Here is a 20,931-nt window from a genome sequence, read left to right as displayed (position 1 = left end):
CCGCTATGGTGGAATAGTACTGAGGACTAATCTCGTTTTGCATTTGTTTTTTTTTTGTCTTGAACTGCATTTCATTCCTGTGGTGCTTCCTATACGAGCATTCAATTCTCAGCTCATATTTCTTTTATATTGTTGAGCCACTCGACTTTCTCTTGAGTCTTCCATATTGGGGTCAAGGGGTCTTGTCGATAGGTCTTATTCTCCTTTGAGTGGCTGGCTGCATAATAACTAATTCATATCTTGGCTAAAATTGAATGTCTGTTTTAACAGCTTGGTGTGATAAACAATTTCACTGTTTGAAGTAAAGGGAACATTGGAACCAAGTTATTATTCAACAGTCAACCTGAATATATATATTTTTTAGAATGATTAAAAACAGGCTAATAAGCTCCAAAAATGCAGCGTTTCTAACTTCAGTTTTGCTCTTTTTAGACATTTTGTCACCTCTCTATTCCACACACATGCTGGACTCTCTTCAAAAGCGCCCTTTTGATTCTCAAACTGTTGTACGTTTTGTAGTGTCAAACCAGATAAGCGTGAAGTTGTGCACACTCTTTTTGTGGTAATCACTTTCAGGTGGGGTAACTAAATGTTTTCTTCAGCAGTATTGTGCGTGTTATTAATGCATGTCAGTATTGTGTTTTTGTGAGTTGACGAGGCGGCCACAGTTGTTTAGATGCACCACATGAATCGTCTCCTGTTGGGTCGAGTCCCTCGCTAGTCCTCAGATCTGTAAGGCATTGTGGGCTGGGATGGGTCAAATGCTGGAAGCGCTACATGGCATTATGTATCGGGGATCGTGGTAAAACCCTTACTCACAACATTGCTTGGCTACCATGGCAACCACAGTGCCCCCCACCCCACAACATACACCCATCCACCATCTCGCACACTCTCACTCACTCACACACACACACACGCATGCACACAGTCTTCTCTTGAGCACCGGCAGTCCATTACATTACTGACATCATGAGTTCCATACCAGGAGCCACAGGAGGGGAAAAGGGAGGGAGAGAGAGAAGGAGAGAGAGAGAGAGAGAGAGGGAGAGAAGGAGAGAGAGAGGGAGAGAAAGAGAGAGAGAGAGAGAGAGAGAGAATGATGCATTGGGGCAGACTGTCACGCTACATATCATTTCCTCCTGATTCAGGGTCTAATTAAGTTTCTTCAACCTCGACTTTCTCTGACCACTTTATCTGTACCTGGTTAGCCTCTCCTCTCTGTCCCGGCCCGTCAGGGCGGTATGTTTCTCGTTAATATCTGAAGACTCTATTTAGAACCAGCTGGCTCATTGACCTCCACATATTAGAAAATTGTGCTTGGTTTTTCTACTTAATACAATTTACCAACAACTAGCCAGTTATGGCTGGAGGTTATTATTGTGTTTTTGTTATTCGGAGCCCCCCTTCCCTGTAAAATCTTTTTATCGGTCTTTTCAGATGTTTTTTTCTTTGGGGAAATGTAATTATTTCCTTTTGCAAGCCCCAATCGCAGCTCTGTCTCTGTGGTCAGACCATGCAGGGATCTGATTTCACTTGTGGTGCTTGGTCTTGGATAGGGGTGGGGTGGTGAGGTGGGGGATTAAACTCCTATCTTTTATTAAATTGTGCAGTGTGCCCTTTTTGAAAGTGATCTGCGTGGGGGAGGGGGATGGAGGAATGAGAATGAAGGCAATGGGTAGGTGGGGTGGGGGGTTACGGGGGTTCTCTTTGAAGTGGTAGGCTGAGGGTATATTGTTTTTATTTAGGTCCTCGGTCGTGCAGGAGTAGACTGAAGGATGTCAGGTGGTCCGCAGCCTCTCCTCCTCCTCCTCCTCCTCCTTCTCCTTCTCCTCCTCCTTCTCCTTCTCCTTCTCCTTCTCCTTCTCCTTCTCCTTCTCCTTCTCCTTCTCCTCCTCCTTCTCCTTCTCCTTCTCCTCCTTCTCCTTCTCCTCCTCCACTCCTTTGTCATATTAGGAACACAGATGCTTGAACTCAGTAGGAGTTTCAGCATCATCTACAGTTGTATTGAATCACTAAATTCTTTAGCTGCATGTATATTTGTCAGCACTGTGTCTTGTTAGTCAGGGATGAAATGTTATGGAAAATGTGATCTTTTCTGTGGCCAAATCTGGAAATGCTTTTGGAGAGAACGTTTGCGTTTTGCAAAAGACAGGAGTTTGAGTTGACTCAAAAAGGAACTCTGTGAATGGAACATGTTGTTTTAATATGAGCTGAATTTCAGAAGGTGCAGAAATCTATATTTCTTCAGATGATGTCAACAAGTGCAAATACTAATATATGGAAGTGTGGATTTTTAGCATTTTTGGTGGGCAGCCATGGCCCACTGGTTAGCACTCTGGACTTGTAACCGGAGGGTTGCCGGTTCCAGTCCAGTCCGGACCAGTGGGCCGTGGCTGAAGTGCCCTTGAGCAAGGCACCTAACCCCTCACTGCTCCCCGAGCGCCGCCGTTGTAGCAGGCAACTCACTGCGCCGGGATTAGTGTGTGCTTCACCTCACTGTGTGTACACTGTGTGCTGTTTGTGTTTCACTAATTCACCGATTGGGTTAAATGCAGAGACCAAATTTCCCTCACGGGATCAAAAAAGTGTATATATACTATACTTATACACCCCTACCTCCCACACTGTAGAAATATTAGGGGCCCAGGCCTGTTGTCATTACTAAATTTGTTTTTCGCTGTGTAAAGGATGGGGGCCATAGACAGGGGGCAGGGGTCCACGGCAACTTAAGGGGACCCAGTCTTCTGTCCCGTGTTTGCTCCTGGTACCCAGAAGGCACCTTTGACATGAACATGTGCTGCTGATTACTCCCCCAACAGACCATAGAAAGTTCTAGAATTGTGTAGCCAATGTAGATTTAAAGAATCTTATTTCAATATTTATTAATTTATAGAGAGTTGGTTATCTCTATACTTCGTTCGTTTTAATTTATAGTGTAATTGTTTTCGATTCTAATTTATGTTGTTTTATATTATTTTTGTGCCATGGTGTAGCCATAGATGCTGGTACGAAATTAAACAAAAACTACTACTACTGTACTACTACTACTCTCTCAGTAGACTCCCCAAGCGAGTGAGCGAGTGTGCAGGGTCGGCTCAGCCCCTGGCTAAAGACTGCTGGTGAGTTAAGCCAGTTGTGGTCATCTCTGAATCAGGCCTGGTGGCCGGGTTTATCTGCGCTGGGCTGGCAGTGTGTTTTGAAAAGCGTTGTCTGTGTTGTCGGAGGGCAGGCATGCCTGGGCGATGGCGTATGCGTTTGGAGGAAGGAGGGAGCAGGGTACAGGCACTGGTCCAGAGCAGTGGGGAAATCCTGACCGCATTTGTCCCATCTCTTCCCAGCTGATTCCAGATCAGTACGGTAGCTCTGCACACAATGCAGTAGTGCTGTACAGTCTTTTGGTCATTGGTTGGACTCTGAAACGGAGCCTCCATGTGTGTTCTAGAATGCAGTTGGTTTGAAAAAAAAAGGCTTAAATGCATTGGGGAGCCGTTGTTTTTACTGGGGCAGTGAAAACACAAGTTCATGGACCAGCGGGTATTGTTTTTGTTGTTTTTCCCTCTGCGCGCAGGGAAGAAAGTAGCCAGGCCGGCACCCGAGAGGGAGCCTTGCGGTGGCAGGTGTTTGTATCTGGTCGCCTGCAGTTGCCAGGAGGCCGCCGAGGAGTCGTTTATTAAAGCTGAAAAACGATATTTGCTCTCATCAGCCCTCTTCCCCTTTCAGTCCTGCCACCAGCTTTTTTTTTTTTTGTTCTGTTTTTGTTCCCGTTCCAGGATTTAATTAACTCGCCCTCCACCCGTCATTTGGATTTCCACTCGGTAGGGCGCAAAATGGGGGGAATCTTGAAAGGGCGTCCGAGCGGCCTCAAAACCTCGCCGTGGGCTTGGATGACTGGCCCGGCTCGGACATTACTGGTCGTGAAAAATGATCTTCGTCCATTACCTGATTTCCTGTCCTCGCTTGTTTTTGTTTAATAAGGCCTTCAACCGAGGGCCTCAACGGCGCCTTGTGACCAAAATAGCCGTGCCGTGATTAATAGTTGCAGCTAAGTGGCTTTATTTGTGGGTTTTCAGTTAGCATTTCCATACATCAAGTTAGCATCTCTCCAGCGACCACCCCCACCCAGCCTCTCCCCTGGCGTGTGTACATAACCTTTGTGAACGCTCAGTCCTGAGGGCGCCGGGAATAACTCCCGCCGAGTCACAGTGGTGAGATCAGACGTCTTCGTCTCTAGCAGTCAAACAAGCAATCTTTATCCCCAATCCTGACTGCCTCTCATTCTTCCCTCCTCCTCCTCCTCCTCCTCCTCCTCCTCGTCCTCTCACGGAGTCTCCTGCGCTCTCTCACTGTCATTGTGAGATTGCGAGCAGGTTCCCAGGGTCGCCTTTGTCCTAATCGCGCTCCCATTTCTTTTCCTTTTTTTCCCCTCTTTCTTATTTGTTCTCCAGGGGAAACGTCAACACAATGTTGAATGAGCTGGCTGTGATGGCCATCGCGGGTCACTCTCTGGACGTATCAGAGTGTGAAAATAAGAAAGTGCACGTCTGGGGATCCTGTTTAGGTGCAGGGTTTTTTTTTTTGTGGCTTTTTTTTCAATGGAGGCCTTGATATGAGGATTGGCTGAGGCTGCCGGCCCTGCCCAGCCTCACCACAGCCTCCGCCTGCCACACACCACCCACACAGCCAAGATAGAGATGAGAGAGTCGGGGAGACCGTGGGTGTGTGGGTGGGTGGATATGAGAGAGAGAAAGAGAGAGATATGTGTGTGTGTGTGAGAGAGGGGGATTGAGGGGAGAGTGAGTGAGGAAAAGGGAGAGATGGGGAAAGTGTGTGTGTGTGTGTTTGTGCGTGCGCGCGCGCGCGTGTGTGTGTGTGTGTGTGTGTGTGTGTGTGTGTGTGTGTGTGTGTGTGTGTGTGTTTGTGTCTGTGTGTGCGCGTGTGTGTGAGCGAGAGAGAGAGATGGGGAGAGAAAGAGCTGTCTATTTAGTGCTTAATATTTCAAGGTGCTTATCCACCTAGGCCCTACGATGTTTACTTTCTCTCTCCCACTCGCTTCTATTCTCTCTTCCTCTCTCTCTCACAATGTTTCTCTCTCTTCGTCCCATCTCTCCATCACTGCCTGTCTGTCTGTCTCTCTCTCTCTCTCTGTGTCACTGTTCATCCCACACTCCCTCCCTTCCCCTAATTAAGATCACACAGGTAAATAGAAGCAAGGGGTGTAAAAGGAAGGAGGTAGACTCCCCTGGGAAATGAGGTGGGCTGTATTTAGCAGGACCTATTCCAGTGAGCCCCCCTCCACCCCTGTTGACCGGCTCTGTGCTCATCTGGTCAGGGCCTGTGGTTGATGACTGTGCCCGGTGCTGTGTGCTTCTCGCGGTAGAGCGCTCCAGAATAAGCGCGGCTATTGCGTCTGCTCCGGCCGCCAAAACAACACGGCTTCTTCTGGAGCCGGAGCCTCCACAAACAGACGCCTGTGTCCGCTGTCTGCATTCAGAGCTGGGCTTGTTTACTCGCCCCTCGTACCCCTGCAAAACCTCGACCACCATAGCAACCTTGAGCACATTGACACACACACACACACACACACACACATACACATGTGCTTAGTCAGTCATGCATACACATATACACACACACTTGTGCGCATATTCAAACACCCATGCATACACAACGCACGCATACACAACGCACACATACACACACACACACACGCCACGCGCATTCACACACAACCTAAAAGCAGTAATACTGCTGGAACTGATCAGGTTATGAAACCGCGGGTTGCAACTTCCCCTCCACCTTCCTACAAAAGCAACATCCGTTTTCCATCTTGGAAAGGTTTGGTTGGCCAGGGGTACATAATGGACTCTGTTTCTCAGAGCCCTACCGTCGGATTCAAAATACGTGCTGTGCTTTTGTACCCTGGCTCCTCGACTTCAAAAGGGAGAGAGAGAGGGGTAGGGGTAGGGGTGGGCTGGGGCAGGGAGGAAAATGAAAATGGGTTAATTTTTTACCGGTGCCTTTACAAAACATGTGTCTATTATTATTTAACCCCCGACGAGGTATGCTCTGCCTGCCCGCAAGGAGCTAGCGGTCCTCCGTGGTTCCTCAGCGGGAATCCGTCGGAGGAGTAACGCGTTCTTACCCCCCCGCCCTCCCGTCCCCAACCCCATATCTCCGAGTAGCCTCACTCTCTGCCTCACACCACCCCCTCCTGCCCTCACCCCCACCACCCCCCTCTGAAAATGTGGTTTATATTTTAATGCTATTAAGGTGCCACTTTAAAGGGCTTCGGTCTAGTTCCCCACTAGTAAAAAAAAAATCACTCCAGTAGTGTACTTTATTTGTCACATTTCAAGCAAAAAATTGTTTTTGGCAGAGCGTAGGCGGGTTAAGTAAACTTGGAGAAAAGCGATACCTGCTGTACCCAAGCGATTGTTAGCCATCTTGGAATAACATCAGGGCAGGGTTGGTGAGGGTTACAGCCATGTGCACAGGCTCCTCGGTGTGAATTTCGGAAAAAGGAAGACTTAGTCTGTCACTGCTTAGTCTCTTGTAGACTACGTTTCCACACAGCCTTGGTGAAATGTGGACCAAATATGGGTGGAAACCATTAGGACTTTGCCTGAAGTCATTTGTGGTCTTCACACATCTATTGTACGTCATGAAACTTTCGAGGAATTGTCTCTGCTCTCGTGGTGACTAAAACCTGTGTGTCTATCTTGTTGCAGGCAATTAAAATGTAATTTGCAAAGTTCCTGCACTTTGATGGTGTCTTGGATGGGTAAATAAGTTTCAAGTTGTTTTGTGTAATTTCACATTTGTGTGAGCCTGGTGTTGTTGGCCATCCAGCAGGCAGTTTAATACAGGACTTACCGTGCCGAGCTGACAAGTAGCTGCCATATTTCATCATTAGATGAAACTACAATCCCCAGCAAAGCCCTGTCTTTCTTTCCTTTTCCATCTGTTTTATTTATTGATTTTATTTATTTATGTATCTCTCTTCTTTTGTGCGATTCATGACCAAGTGTATGTAAACACAAGTCAGAGAGGGCTTAGAGTGAGCGCAAGTATCCCACTGCAGATGCCGTCATAGGACGAGCGTAATAACTTCTGTTTGCAATCATCATCTTCCTCATTTCCCCTGTGCTCCAGCAGACATAAATCTCTCATAAGATCCCCAATGCTCATGCAGCACCGGCCATCTGTGTTTGCTCCACGAGCCAGAGGGGCTGGTTAGTGTGGCCGGGTTTCTCTGCCCCGTGGTGTCCCCCGTCCTCAGACTGAGGCTCTGTGTTGTGGGAGCGGGACGGTACTGAGGAAGCCACTGACAGGATCTCCCATTATCCTGTTGGTCTAGTCTCGGAGCAGACCCCCAGCCTGGTGGAGTCTTGTTGGTCTTTATTGATAACACCTCCCAGCCTGGGCAGATGGGCGCAGCCTGTCTGGCTGTCTTTGTGTGTGTGTGTGGACGGAAGTGGGGAAAGGGTGCTTGTATGGAGCGTGAGTGGAGTGATTAAGAGAGATTAAGGCTCGGTGTGTGGCTGATCACGAGGGGCAGAGAGAGAGATATATATATACAGGTTATTATGGCTGCGGACTCAAAAACAGTCGAACGGACAGGGGCTGAAACATACGTGTCTGTGGTTGTACATCTGTCCGCCTGCTAGATGAATGTGTAAACACACACACACACACACACACACAAACAAATGCACACACACACACCTCTTCAGCACAGTCATCAGCCATCTCTTTGTGTGGTCCCGTTTCCACTCACTGTTTGTTGCCATGGTATCGACAACATCCAATGAGGTTGAAGTCCTTGTGGCCTTCTCGCACTTTTTTGACAGATAGGTAGCCATGTGTAATCAAGGAAAAAATCCTCCTTCTTGGCCCTGAATGAAGGAACTGTGGAGTGTTTGAGGGGAAACATGTTTATTTGCAGTAACCAATGATTTTATTCCACTGGTAAAAAACGCTTACCTCATTTTGTCTGTTTTCCACGAAAGGAGGGCAACAACAACAACAACCATAAATAAATACTGAAGCTAAGAATGTCAATTTAATATACCTGCACTGGCTAATTAGAGTAAAATATTGCAGAACTAAAAGTATCAGTTAAGCTTTGTGTTTATTGACAAATAGCTGGTTGTTTATGTATTATTTTTCCAACCACCCAGTGAGTTTAACTCTTTTTTTTTACATTGGTTGGGTGGATGGTTTGATTTTTGAACATTTTATTCCAATAAAGAAAGGGAGGTCAACCTAAATGAAATGGGGGGAAAAACAATGTGTAAGAGATAGAGGATAGATGTTTTGTTTACAAATCACTGGCAATAATAAATGGTGATAAAAATAGCAAGGAAAAAATAATTAGCAAGTCTAGGGAAGTTTACAGTGCTTTACACAAGTTCAGTCTCCTCGGTTTCTGTCCCAAGCACACTTCACACATAAGGACCAGGCATCCCACCATCCATTTGCCACAGCCAGCACTTAGGGGTTTATGAGAGAACCGGGAACTGGACGTCTGTCACCGTCGCCACGGTAACGTGCTGGCGGGGTTTTCCGAGCGGGAGTGGGCGCGATGGCAAGCACGTCCGTCAGCACCCTGCCACCGCGCCGCACTCCTCGTTTTTACGGGCATTCCTCTGGACAGCCACCTATGGCTTTATGAAACACTTAAACGCCTCTGATTGAATTTCCACGGTTTGAGGTCGGCAGCCAAGGGTTTGCCTGGGACCGCAAAGAGGTGCCGAGGGAGGGGAAGAGATTCACTGAATATATGGGTGGAAGTCTGGGGACTCCTTACTGCTTACTGTTTCCTGAGTGTGCGTACGTGTGTATATGTGTTACGTGTTTTTGTGTGTGTGCACGTGTGTGTGTACATGTGTTATGTGTGAGCGTGAGTGTATCCTACTTGACTGAGAGATGCCAAAACAGAATGTATAAATACAAAGCTTTGTGTTAACCTCCCAGTTGGGATGTAGTGTACTAGAAGCCTGCCAGTGTAGCAGGTTTGGTAGCATTGCATTTTATAGCCATAAAGCGATGAAAGCTAATAGCCTGCTGTGACACACCCAAAAAGTATCTATTAAAGAGTTGATTTGGATATGTAATACCACTTCATAACACTGATTTAATATATGTGCTTAACTCTTTACAAAGACTATGGAAAAGGCAACTTTAGGGCCTTAGAAGTGTTGGCTGCTGTACATTGTCATTTACTTAACAGCCAGGCTGGCTTGGCTGTATAGAAGTGGTAGCAATTATGCGTTTTTGAGAAACCTGATGGATCACTGCCGAGAAAGCGGCAGCTGCTTTATAATGACTGCTGCCTTTCTCCCTAAAGAGAGAAAGAAATGAGAGGTGCACTGGAAGAAGTGGCCTATTAGTCTGACGTTAACATGGCATAAGAAAACAATAATGGATTCTTCTGAGCCCTTTGGACCGTTTTGTAAGAATTCTCCCTCATGGAGCCGGATGGAGGTGGTGTTTGAGTTGTTTGGACTCTTTGAAGAGTGCTTCAGCTGGCTTGTCTACACCGGCTGCCTCACACATTGAGTTAATGATGAAATAGTGAACTTGGCAATGAACAATAACACAATCAGCGGTTTGATAAGAGCGCTTTGGTGTTGTAGATAAGGTCCTTATGCTCGTTATTTGATTAGCCCAAACGATAGCCAAGTCATTATCTCCGGTTGGCCTACCTTTGACTTAACTCTGCCTACTTGAAGTTTAAAATGCACTTCTCAGTAGGATGTTTCTTTTCCAGCCCCAGACAAATGTATTAAACTATCAGTAGTTAAAGCTTAGTCTAACATTTCTGCCTCTTTGTTAAAACCCTGTGAGATAATGACTAATTTGACAAAATGTAGTAGTGTCACATGTCATGGCTTTGTAAAAGTTCTCTTCTTTTGACATCCTTTTGATATTATCTTACAGTCGAGGTGACACGCATGAATACCATGTCTTAAAATAAGAAAAGAGGGATTTTTGCCACTTTGGTATATGGTGTTAAGTATAGTAACACAACTTGGCCTCAGGGTATAATCTGAAAAGGGTTACATATAGAGATATGCTGTTATGAAACTTCCTATGAGAGGGGCCTGTGGTCGATCAGTAATAGCCCTGCTTTTGTACTCGGTTAGAGTCTAACTGAAGCATATTTCATGTCAGTGGGTGCTGAAAAACTTGTTCCTGGTAATTCACAGAAAACCCTTGCACTGTGTTCCTTGAGCGATGTGGTCAATGTAGCTTTACAGACATCTGCTAGGTAATTCTTTCCTTGATGAAGTTAAACAACTTCAGGAATCAGAGTGAGTGAGCGAGAGGGAGAGAAGTCTTGCTCGTTTCCATCTGGTCGATATTTGAAAAATGTCAGCCATGCTGGTAGTTGTCAGGCCTCGCTAGCCTTTCTTCTGGGCCATCTGGTTCTCGTTAACACTCTTTGTTTTCTCAGGAGAACCAAACGCTTTTCATATTTATTTGGACACCATTGATGTCCTCCTCCAAAATCAAAATCTCAAAATGCATCAGGGGAGATCAAGATCTCTCAAGATCTCGCCTTTTCTGATCCCGTTTCCATATTTGTCTTCCTTTGCTATATTCTCTCCTTCCTAGTTCCTCCACACGCCAAGAGCCATGAGCACCTCTTGGTTAAATAAACTATAGCCCCATTAGGGAGGATCATCTCCCCTGTCGACTGGTGTCTCCCAGCTTGTGGATGAAGGTTATTAATTAGGTTTAGGGAGATGCCCGTGTTAGGCATACCATTGATAGGCCTCCTCAGACCCATCAGAAGAGTTATTAATGAAGCGTTACCTCTGGTAGCCTTTCTCACCAACTTCCTTTTTTTTTTTTTAAAGGCTCTCTGTCTGAATCACTGACTCATAATGGTTTCACAGCCGACATACTGGAGGAGTTAAGTGCCTAATGAAAGTGGTTGTTAAATAAACACCACTTTTTAAAAAAGCCCACCACAGAGAAAGGCCCTTTGTTACTCCAGTCTGAAGAAATACCTGTTGCGTCCTCCCATGTGAAGGAAGGTGTTGTACTCGGGTCTCCTCAGGAACAAAATTATTCTCTTCCGCACTTGCTCAGGTCAGGGGTCAACCCTATATGCCACAAGTTGACTTATTGTCAGGATACAGGCCCACACTCTCCTGCGTTGTCACTGTTGGCACAGCCAGGATTGTATTTCGTGTGACATAGGCATTGTTATGTGTTTTTGTTCTGTGTCTATAATCTGGTGAATTAAATGTGTATGTGTTTTTGTCCTTAGATGATGTATGTGGGTTATTTAGCTAGCCTAGCCTTTCACTTTGATTGCATTTAGTTGCAGCTAGAGTTTCGTTGGTTGATTGATTGCATTATTGATTGATTACTTGGTTGGTTGAGTGATCGATTGAATTAGTGATTGGTTAGTTGATTGGTCAGGTGATCGACTGATTGGTTTCTTGGTTGATTGATTAGTTGTTTGGTTGGTTCACTGATTGACTGATTGGTCGTTTGTATGAATCAGTTTGTTTGCAAGAAAGGTGGTTTGCTGAAGAATCTGGTTGTTTCAAAATGTTCTTCGCCTGGTCACTGGGTCTGTTGATTGTAAGTGGATTCAGTTTTGCTCCCATAGGTCCTTCCTTCCCACCCAAAGGCTTCCGTGTCTGGAAGAGATAAGAGTGTGGAGATGCATGGTTGGAGATCTTTGATCTTGGCTCCATATTCATACCGTGGCCTTGTGTTTTTGATTGATCGTTGGAGCTTTGTCCAGGTAGGGAAATACTATCCATCCCTATGCAGGTTTTTCCGATAGAGCTTTGTCCAGCAGACGTACAATCATGATTTGTGCTTTTGGAACCCTGGAGTTCAGCTCCCAGAGAAGCAGTGGCATTAGTTTGGTCTGATGTTTCATGTTCCTGGTGTCTGTGTATGAGGGGGCATACTGTATTTGTTTAGATCTGTCTAAAGAACAGCTTGTATTATGTCCTCTGTATAACAAATGAAAAATGTGATACACACACACAAGCTATGGAGGTAAACAATCTCTAAAAATTGATAGTGTGACAATTTTCTTTGAGGAGAATGATAGATAGCCTAAGTCACATTTGAAGAACTGCACTGATTATGGCACATACTTTCATGTAAACACCAACCAATATCTTGTACCAGCCTTTAATTCTGCAAAGTCTCATTGTATTAATTAATGAAGAGGCACAGAGTACCTCAGGTTAGGAAAAGTCTGAACCCTTTTCACAATGATCTTTCAAGTCATAAGTTTTGCATTTTGGTTTGATTGGATTGTACGCTTGGGCTGCTGGTTCAAAAACCTGTGTCCATATTGCTTTTCAGCGATTGCTCACTCTGATTTGCTGGTGTTAACTGCTGCAGTGTCAGACCTTGCTCTGCATCCACAGAGAGCGTGAGAAAGTTCGTTGTGTTATAATAAATATACAGTGCTATATGCTCAACTGCAAACGCTGCCTACGCCAACATTTTTGCAAGCTCATTAGACCCTAGAAATGATATGCTTTTGTTCCTCTTTTCCATCTGAACTCATAATAAGGGTCTTTTCCTCTGCCCTTGGCCAACAAAGAAGAGATCCTTGACAGTGGGAAAAGCCTTAGAGATTGAACAACAGTGCCTTATTTGTGCAAAATTGAAAGTACCCTTTTATTGTCCGCCGATCCTTTTCACCCGGACCCACCCTGAGCGGGCTTTTCCACTGAAGCCCCTGCCAGTGGCACCGGTAATGACGGCTACCTTTTTAAACAGGCTGGGAGTTAGAGTGGCACTTAAGCTTTTAATCTCACTGCACTTCTGCCTTTCTCCATCGCGCCTGTTTTCCAGAATAGGGGGGGAATGGATAGCATGTGTCAGACCAATGAGTTTCGAAGAGGAGGAATGGATGGAGGCAGCTGGGGTGTGTGGGGTTGGAATTTGATGGGAGATGGGGTGAAGGCTGGTAGTGGTTGAGAGTGGGGATGGGGGTTCAGAGGTGAGCCGCCATCTCTTATTCTGCCCCATTACCACACATGCAGCCAAACTTTGCCCTTTAAACTAAATTTGCTCACCAAATTTATACGTGGCAATATGTTGCTTTCATCTCCTCACAGAAGACTCTCAGGGATGTGGTGATATCAGTGTGATTTCAGGCCTGTGTAATCACCCTTGGATATTAAGCCAGCCCCAGTCCCTTTGTGCCTCTTGCTGTGGCTGGTGTGATGGAGAGAGCGCAGGGGAACAGATAGCACAATGAATGTAATCGCCGCAGGCGGAGTCAACAAACGTGTGCTATGTGCCAGTGCTGTGCGGCAATCGGGAGAGTTACACTGTGACCTCCGGATAGCTCTGATCTGAACTCTAGCTGATTAATTTGGGTTTGTCTCCATGTGCAACTTGTTCCCTTTTCCCCACGAAACATAAAACAAACACCTCTGAGTACCGGAATGAGTTTTTAAGTAACACACACAATTGCCGGACTGCAGCTGATACCGGAACAAATCCTTTTGGTCTTTTATTTCGCGGAACAGCATCTAGATTACACCTAATTCTTATCTGGCTTTCATTGTTAGATATCAGTCTGTGTTTGGTCTGGCTGGCTATCATACACCTTTGTTGGCTTGTGTTGAAAAGGAAATACATTTAATAGCTCCGCACCGGATTCAGACTGGCTGAGAAGCACACTGAGCAACAGAGGATTTAGTTTAATATATAGTTTAAAGCAGTTCTACCAAGTGGTGCAGATAGGGAAAGTTTGTTGTAGTTAATAATAAGAAAACTAAAGTCTAAGTCTAAACTAAATTCTGTAGCTATAAACTAAATCCAATAGATATAACCCTCCATAAAAGAACCAGCCATCATAAAAAATCATCTATGGAGTGTGCATGGATTTAATAACCTACACTTTTCCTCAAGATGAGCTATTCTTTCTCATAACTGTGCCATGCTACAGTGGCTTGCATTCTTGGACAAACACAGATTTTGTTATTCACATTGAACTGTTTTCCATCACTGATTTGAAATCTTTTGGTGCAGTGTTATTCTTTCTGCTGGAGCATGTAGACTTTTATCTTGATCTCTGGCCTTGTGAAAAGGTTTCCTGCTGTTCAGCAGCAGCATGTAAGGGAGACAGCTCAGGGTTAGAGGGCCTAAAAATGTCTAGTATAACACACATATACACTCCAAACACACACACACACCCCCACACACACACACCCACACACACATACACACACACATACAGACACTCCAAACACACACACATACACTCCAAACACACACACACGCCCCCGTGCACACATTCATATACATACACACACACACACACACACACACACACACACACACACACACACACACACACACACACACACACACACACACAGGGAGACATTTAATAATGCATCACCATGCATTATTACATCAGACCTGTCAGTCACATGCAACCCTACAGCTTGGACTACTATTTCATGTCATATTTCAAGTATTTTATGCATTTGCTCTTAAATTCAATTTATCTAAAGTATGATTTACTTATTATAAAACATATTAAAACTTAAAATGAATTTCTGAAACAGAGGCATGATAAGACCAAGCTCATTAAAGTAAGATTCATGGTTGCCCTGGGAGACATAGCAGAATTTCCCCTTCCTTCCTAGACTCTTACTGCAGCAGAGAGAACAGAGGAAACAATACAATGGGTCCTTTAACAGAAGGACGGAAGGGAATGGAAGGCTAAAGATCTGTGGCTTTTGTTTAAGGGGTGAACACTGGCGATTCGCAGTTCTCATAAATTACCAAAACACTTAAAGAGGTAACACACACACACACACACACACACACACACACACACAAACACACATCAGTAGCAGTTAACATCTTCACTTTGTAATCGGCTGACCTGGGTTCAATTCCCGATTTCTGCGAGTCTTTGCTATTCACTCTGGACAAAAAAGTCTGCTAAATAGCCGTTACCTTTATATATGCAAGTCTTGTGGACCAATTCCACAGCTCCACAAAAACATAACTAGGCTCATAAAGCTGAGTAACACTTTCCACCTCACCGGCCCACCCCTCCTCACCCCCCAATCCTCCCGAATAATAAAACATGATTGGCGCCAATCCAGGCTTGGGCTAAAATGGAAGAATGGCTAAAAGTGACAGTTGGCAGTTGCACTTCGCATTTAAAAAAATAATAGCAGGATATGTAGGTGATTTTAAAGCATAGGATTACAAATGTACTTTCACCAGCCTCATTGTCCTCTAAAACCTGCTTTTCTGTAAGGCCAAAAGTAGTTTATGACCCTGTTTAACCTGTAACGTTTCAGTAATTCATAATAATGATGGGACGATTTGATTTCAAAAAAGTACAGCCTTTGCTGTAGCCCCATACGTATCAGAGCAGTAGTGCTACAGCAGTCTACATGTACATTGTTGGAGCTCATGTGTTTATTGCCCTATAATGCTCTATCCCTCAGGTATAATTTAGCTGCATGTGGATTACAGCATTTTGGAGCCCAGTCTGAGGCAGCCCAAGTGCTGGCCTGACCAAGAACATGTGTCCCACAGTGAGAGTGGGAGAGAGGGAGGGAGGGGGAAAATAATTTGGCTCCTGCCAATGGTGGTCTTCTAATTAAATTTCCCATTTGTCTCAGCAAGGCCCTTTCGTAATTATGTAAATATGTTGACTGCATTTGGCAGCCACATGACACTCAGTAAAGTGCCTAGCCCGGGTAAGCAGTGGGCCAAAGGTGGTTTGAATTAGAGGCCGTTGGCAGCCCGAGGAGCCGCGGTGCCCCACCTGTGACAAATTATCATGCGTCGGACACAGAGGGCGACACAGCGGAGAGGCGTTTTTGGGGGTGGGGGTGCTGAGGGAGGGGGTGAACAATGACACTCTTCACTGGGACAATTGTAGGGGACACCCTGAGCTACCTAGTTCTGGAACTGATTGCCCTAAAGTAGAGGTGTGTGTGTGTGTGTGTGTGGCCATGTTTTAGAGATGAGGGTGTGGTGAACCTGTCTGTAAATGGCTCCCTGATCTCGTTTCAACGACCACCTACCCACCAAAGCTGCACTACCTGTTTTCAGAAACAGAGACCGAAGCTGATGAAGTGCTATGGACACATTCCTTAACGCTACTCCTGCCTTAGCAGAAATGCCTCAAATGAACTGGGAAAAATCAACCAAGCAAGCGTACCTGAGACTTCATCATAAATACCATGCCATTAACAGACGTCTCATTATTCAGTGTCATACTAATGCTATTGCAGTGGCCATTGTTTGTTGCCAACAGTTATTTCACCCGCGATCATTACAAGTTTCGTTGACATGATTGATCCCATCTCGTCAGTACATCTTTGCTAGTCTCTTTGGGTCTGCATCCGACATAAGCGCTTAAAACAAGGGCCTGACCCCTTGGTCATAGGTTTGATGTCTAAAGAGCACACAGAGTGATAATGTGCAGTTAGTCACGGTAGGTGAAGTTGCCCTCTGAGTTAATGAATGTCAACGAAATGGAATTATCCAGACTTGGTCATTTGTATTGGTAGTAGGTAGTAATGGGATTCTATGAATTCACATTCACATCACATTTCGCAAACGTTCGCCAAAAACTTAAGGCTAACGGAAAACTGTTTGCAAACATTCGCAAACTGTATGTTTGCGAATTTGAACGCACCTCAGTTCTCTTCTGGTGCACAAACCCACTCACCCGGTTTCCTCTTAATCCCTCATTCAATGTTTCAAAACCAATATTTCTCCTCCTTCACCTGTATCAATGCCATTGCCTGGTGAAACCTGTTGATGTTCTGTACAAATCCCTTTGACGGGTCCTAGCGAGCGTTGATATCAAAGGGTTGAATAGAACCTGTGTATGCAACCTCAAGGTGACTGTAAATATTCACTTTTCCTGTTTGCTATGAATACTTCTCGTGCAGGAGGCCGACTCAGCTGGACTTAACCTGACTTGCCTTTGTACAGTAATTCATCACATCTGAAATGGGCTGTGGCTTGTGTCGATTTCAAAACAGGTGGAGAGCTCTGGCAGCTGTTGGTGTTAAGGGGATTTTGGTGGAGGCCATGTAGGGACTGCTTTGTTAATGTCACAAAAAATCTTGGAAAGGTGTTAATGTTTCATACAGGTGGAAAGCGTGACAGTTTTGGAGCAATTCTATGTTAATGTTACAAAGAAAATGGGGGGAAAAAAAGAAATACTATAATGTGATTATTATGCATACCTCTCCTACCAAGGTTGGACGTTCACAGACTAGAACTGCCTTGGGCAGGAGTCTGACCATTAAAACCTGTGCGGTGTCTCCAGGGCCGCAGTTCATACTGCTGTTTGCATTGCTGATTTTGTTAGCTTGCTAGCCAGTAGCAAGCCAGTAGGCTTTCGAAACCATGGAGGGGCACAATTACAAGCAAGGCCTGTGAGTTTCAGAAGCCAGTTGGCTTGATAAAGGCTTGGGCTGTCCAGCGTAGGCCGTGGAGTTTAGGTCCTGGGAATGGTCCGAGCCATACTTGCCTTTTCATGCATATTTTAAAGGCTGACTTGTTTCTTGCTCTGTTTTCTTCTTCCTTTCGTTCTTGATTCATTTATTTGCTTGTGTATCTTTTGTTCTAATTTTTTTTTAACTATAACATTCCCTACTCTCCAGTCAAACTCTACCTTCACAATGCGCACACACACACACACACACACACACACACACACACACACACACACAAATGCATGGATTTCCCCATGATAACTTTGACAGTTTAGTCATTAATTTCTCGTTGTGTCCATTTACATATGCAGGTTTCTGGATTTGCTTTGCCAAGCACCTCGGCCTCGGGGTCATTTCAATGGACTTTGGCAGCGGCAGCGGAAACTTAAAGAAAAACACACACACACACACACACACACACGCACAGCTAATGATAGGGACACAGTCTGGTTTATCAGCACAACATATGGGCCTGCTTTCCATGTATGAGATATTAGTGGAAAGACAGAAGGAGACGGGCTTGAGAACAGATGCACCTGCATTAAGCAGACAGGCACAGGCAGCGATCCACGCGGCCCACGTGTCCCACACCCATCAGCTCTCAGTCCAAACGCACAGCTCTGGCCAGACAATACTCCTTGCATTTGCACCAAAGTTTATTTATTTTTTTAATCATTATTATTAGATTAATTATAGCATGTGCGAGGCCTTTAAGTACGAATGAATCAAATACTGTAATTTCCGTGTTAGAAAAGGATACATTAGTTGGGTGGAGGCTTTTGCTAGATGACGTACCTTTACTGTAATTTTGTGAAAAGCGTTGACACGCAGTATGCATATCCAGTGTGGGGTGCAATGCTGCACTGGCTTGCACATTATTTTCTCTCTCTGTGAAGAATAATTTTTCCTCGGCTGTTGCTTCGTGTGCAACTGTGTCTCTGTGTAGCATCTGCCAAAATTGGTTGCATGTTGTCTTGCCGTGTATTTCTGAATGGGGATTGCCCAGCAGCACATTCGTTTTTGTGTTCTGAGCATGTTTGGGCCCTCCATGAGAACCGGACCGGGGCGCACCCACTGCCCAGGGACCCCATCAGAGAGGCCCCCGTCAGGTCCACCTGATGCTGCATGACCAAGGCCCCCTGATTACCCTCCGCGGGGAGAGGAGAAGGGAGCAGAGCAGAGGGGAGGAGATGAGAAGAGAGGAGAATTACTCTGAGCCAGAGAGTGTTCAGGCAAACAGTGAACAGGGTTTTGGATAGAAGCTTTTGATTGGAGCCAGTGTAAATGTAAAAGGAAACTGTAAAGGGAAAAACATGCATTACAGTTCCATTATCGTCTTCATTTCTAGTGTTCTAAACCAGTTCTAAGCACTCCACTGGTTGTCCTCACCATCATTCTCTCAAGTCACCTTCAAACTGCGTCACTCACGTCAATGTTTTGGCTACCTGCCAATCTGCAGTATGTATGTATTTACATTTGTTGATATGGTAGACACTCTGATTTTATTAGCACCTTGCTCTACCAAGAACCTGAGGAACAGAGATCCCTTTGGCTGATTCTTCAGACGATTATCATAAGATAATACCTCCCTAGGCCCGCATATCCACTGCCTAAGGTTAATTCATCGTTGTCATTGTTGTTACGGCTTTATGAGATTATCATCATTGCCATCAGGGTTTGTCGAGAGGATTGATGATATGATGCTGAAAAGCGGTTTGTGTTTTGAATTCTAGAGGTTTGAAATATTTGACTGCCAAAAAGTGTGGTGCTGAAAACCTCCACACAGCGTTGCAGTGTTCCCTGGTACTGTTTTTCCTCCCCTCTCCACCCACACTCCCACTTCCCTGTCTGGTCAAATAGGTTGTCAAGTGTTGCTAATAACTCCGGTGAGCTGAACTGTCCTGACTCTGGTGCTGACAAACCGCTCGTCAAATGAGCTCATGTTGAATAGGGGCCGCTTCATTAGCAAGCCCGGTCCGTATGGAATGCCACTCGCAATCTGGCTCAAAACACCCAGACTCACTGGACAGCAGTCTAGTGCGTACGTCTGTGTGATATACAGCCTTTTCAAGTTATTTTTATATTTCCTGATAGAAGTACTATATAAACAAATAAAAAAAAGTGTTATAATATTTACAGGAACTTTAGGCTGTTATTATATATTTCAGTATGCATTTCATTCAGATGCTGGTGTGTCTTCTTTCAAGACATATCTTTTGGTATAAGTATATATACTCTTTTGATCCCGTGAGGGAAATTTGGTCTCTGCATTTATCCCAATCCGTGAATTAGTGAAACACACTCAGCACACAGTGAACACACAGTGAGGTGAAGCACACACTAATCCCGGTGCAGTGAGCTGCCTGCAACATCAGCGGCGCTCAGGGAGCAGTGAGGGGATAGGTACCTTGCTCAAGGGCACTTCAGCCGTGCCTACTGGTCGGGGGATCGAACCGGCAACCCTCTGGTTACAAGTCCGAAGTGTTGACCAGTGGGCCACAGCTGCCCCACAATGGTGGCATCCCACATATTTGAAATTCTGCTTTGTAATTTAATTGTTATGATGCCAGTGCCATTTTCGTTCCTGGTGATTTAGTTAAAGTGAGACTCACAGGCAGCAAACAGTGCTGCTTGTTATGCTTATACAGGACCTGACAATGACTGCGATGATATGTATGATTTCTGTTCTGTTGCTTATCCAGAGCTTGCCCTGAGGTGCTCCGTTCCAGAGGTTTTGTCAGGGAAAAAAAAAAACCACTTGCACACGAGCACACTGAAGAAATGCATGATGCATGTAGCTATTGTGAGGTCGTTTTTGGAAGAGCCACAACTGTTTGTTGTGTTAGGTTTGTGTCCTTGTGCTTGAAGCAGCGTTGTTGTTCTTAACTGAAAGTGACACAAGGCTCTCATTGCACAGCACATTTGCAATTGTAATTGTGCACTGCTGTGCACAAGAGCTAGGCAAGCCAAATCTCAAACAGGCTCATGGAACAGAAATGTCTGAAATATTTGCGAATTAGCTGTGGTCTGTTTTGGATCTCTGGAAGAGATATGGATCATTGCTTTAAATCAGAACAGGGTAGTCATCTCTATCTATAGTTGTGCTTGAAATGAATGACATCATGAAGAACTTGCCTTCGCCTCTGTGACTATTACCCTCGAAAAGCTCATGTAGAATGTGACTGTATATTTGAAACAACTGGACGTGTGGTATGTAATCATATACATGATGGATCATTATATATACACAAATCCAGTCTCACCACATAAAGACTTTCCATCAAGATAGGGCAGGGAAGAGCTTGAGGCATTTTCTTTTGGTCTTGCCATTTCAGAGCTGCCTGAAACCTTTCCCCTGATTTAGATCTAATCATCATCTTTGTCATAGAGGACCCCTTCAGAATATTTTTTTTTTTCTACAAGCATTATTTAGGCCCTCTGC

The 20,931-nt window shown here is 45.0% G+C and overlaps 1 protein-coding gene across 1 annotated transcript in view; it reads left to right on the top strand.

Annotated features, from left to right (window-relative positions):
• Nucleotides 1–20,931, top strand: part of uvrag (UV radiation resistance associated gene) — an 85,542-nt gene that overhangs the window by 46,845 nt on the left and 17,766 nt on the right. The window lies entirely within an intron of this gene.

The sequence above is a fragment of the Alosa alosa genome, chromosome 2 (genome assembly GCF_017589495.1).
Source record: "Alosa alosa isolate M-15738 ecotype Scorff River chromosome 2, AALO_Geno_1.1, whole genome shotgun sequence".
Taxonomy (NCBI): Eukaryota; Metazoa; Chordata; class Actinopteri; order Clupeiformes; family Clupeidae; genus Alosa; species Alosa alosa.
The sequence above is the reverse complement of the archived record's forward strand: the minus strand, read 5'-3'. Positions and strand labels throughout refer to the sequence as shown.